Source organism: Convolutriloba macropyga, unplaced genomic scaffold (genome assembly GCF_964194025.1).
Source record: "Convolutriloba macropyga unplaced genomic scaffold, txConMacr16.3 SCAFFOLD_423, whole genome shotgun sequence".
Lineage (NCBI taxonomy): Eukaryota > Metazoa > Xenacoelomorpha > Acoela > Convolutidae > Convolutriloba > Convolutriloba macropyga.
In genome coordinates this window covers 6,944-9,499 of record NW_027451686.1, presented here as the reverse complement: position 1 = coordinate 9,499, position 2,556 = coordinate 6,944, and the positions used below count along the sequence as shown (strand labels likewise).

At 38.5% G+C, this 2,556-nt stretch overlaps 1 non-coding gene across 1 annotated transcript; it reads right to left on the bottom strand.

Moving 5' to 3' along the window:
• Positions 1-1,712: 1,712 nt before the first annotated feature.
• On the bottom strand, positions 1,713-1,784 carry Trnam-cau (transfer RNA methionine (anticodon CAU)). The gene has a single exon. It is a non-coding gene; the product is annotated as a tRNA-Met (tRNA).
• Positions 1,785-2,556: the final 772 nt, after the last annotated feature.

The following is a 2,556-nucleotide window of genomic DNA, read 5'->3' as shown; positions in this document are numbered from 1 at the left end:
ACGTGCTTGGGTTGAAATGGGATCACAACAATGATACTCTAGTTGTGAGTCGGGGTACCTCCAGTACAGTAACTAAGTCTTTAACACAACGCTTGGTGTTGAGTCTAGTGTCTAAGGTGTTTGATCCCATCGGCCTAGTGGCACCATTTACTGTTGGTGCCCGATTGTTGCTAAAGGACATCTGGCGTGTCAGCGGGCAGCACTGGGATGAAGAATTACCAAGAGACACTGTAGAAAGGATCCTCGAATGGTGTGTAGAACTGCCAAAGCTTGCCGAAATCATTATACCAAGGATTTACTTTTCGGGAAAATTCAAACACTTGGAACTACACATGTTTGTCGATAGTTCCCAGGAGGTCTTGCATTTCTCCGAGCTCAAGTAAACACTTCTAGTGGGCCAAAAACAGAGCTTGCATATGTCCTGGGTAAAGCTTGCGTAGCACCTATCAAGGTGATGACAATTCCAAAACTAGAGCTGCAAGCTGCTTTACTGGCCGCTTGTTTGAAACAAGATATCTGTCGAGCCCTTACTGTGCATGTCAACAAAATTTATATGTGGACCGACAGCACTACTGTCTTGCAGTGGCTCAACTCCACAAGCAAGCAGCCAATATTTGTTGCAAACCGCGTATGCGAGATTTTAGAACACACTAGCGTTGACGAATGGAACCACGTTGCCTCAAGCGATAATCCAGCAGATGCCGGTACTCGTGGTATGTCCGCTGAGGTTTTGCAATCAAGTAGCTGGGTGAGGGGTCCAGATTTCTTAAGAAACAATGAATTCCCGTTCGAACCAAGCATCGAAGTAGTTAAAAACATCAAACTTGGTATAGTAACTAAGGAAACTCAGGAAACCAATACATCATTGGCCGCATCCGTAACAAAGTCAACTAAAGAACCGCCCCCTCAAGTAATTCCCTTCGATGAGTACAGTTCTTATCAGATGTTAGTAGTAATATAGTGAGCTACACTCCCCGGGGGGGTGAGGTCCCCCATGTATTAAGATAGGGTATAGCGTATTTTTCGGGATTTGGGTCCTGCGTAACGTATTAAGATAGGGAATGAATTAGCATGTATTAAGATTAGGTATAGCGGGGTTAATGTATTAAGATAGGGTATAGCCGCCATGTATTAAGATTAGTTATAGCCGGCGACATGTATTAAGATTATGCGCCGACATGTATTAAGATTAGTAATAGCCGCCGACATGTATTGAGATTAGTAATAGCCGCCGACATGTATTAAGATTAGTAATAGCCGCCGACATGTATTGAGATTAGTAATAGCCGCCGACATGTATTAAGATTAGTAATAGCCGCTGCCATGTAGTAGTATAGTCGGTGCAAATGTGGGGGGTAGGTTCGGAGACGCTCCTGATAGGCTGAAATTTTGAGGGGAAAAAATCAATGTTTGTGTAGTTATTAAGTGTTTACTTGAGAACAATAGAATCGGCGTGGGTAATTAATTGCTGTAATTATGTGAGGGGTAATTATGTGACAGGTTGAATTTTGTTTACAACTTTTATGTTATTAAATTGTGAAATTAATTGGTGGGGGTTTTCAATTACCCTAGTTATCTGAGGGGTAATTATGTGACATGTTGAATTTTTGTTTACAAATTTTAGGTCAATTGCAAAGATTGTTCCCCTAATTGTTTGAATCAATTGTGTAACAAATGTCTTTTGCGCGCTCATTAATTGGAAAAAGTCAAGATAGCAAGAGGTAGTTTTGATCTACCGTCCTCTGGGTTATGGGCCCAGCGCGCTCCCACTGCGCCATCTTGCTAATTACATGCATATATGCATTATTTTTTGTACATTATTTGAAAAAAGATGTTAAATAAAAAAAAATGAATTAAAATAGTATAAAATGACAGACACAGTACAAATTATGAGCATCAAAATACAAAATTACTCAATCATTTACAATAAATTGTATAAATTTCAATGAACATCAAGGTACACTTAGCCGAGTGGTTAATAAAGTTCGATAAAAAAAGTTTAGAAAACTCACGAGAAACAGTTACGAGAAACATATACTATCGACTTTATTAACTTCAGCTTACTAAATACCAAAATGAACACTACTACATATAGTTACTTATAAAATTTAACACGTGTACATCATGAATATTGTTCAAGTTGGTTTGGAAAAACTTAAATAGTTGAAATGCTGCAAAAATTGCGTAGAATCCACACAAATTTTGCATCTTCTGAAGTGGTCGATGTATTATTTTTTGGTACTTTTTACCTAAAAATTTGTAATGTGTTACTGATCGAGCCAGAGAATCCGCATAATAGTAACTTCTGTTGAGTCGAGCAATCAATATCCAATGTTCACCGACTTCTTTACTCGAAGCAGTGTTAATGATTGCAAAGCTGAATTTGGGTAAATTTGGAATGAAATCTGCTGGAAACGATCCAATGTATTTGAATTTTAGCTCAGGAATGCGTTCAATAATTTGTTGAAGAGATTGATTATCCATGACAAATAATCTTCTGTTTCAATTTGCAAGCTCCGTTTGAACAGGGATTTCTCACATTACAATCAAGTTGAA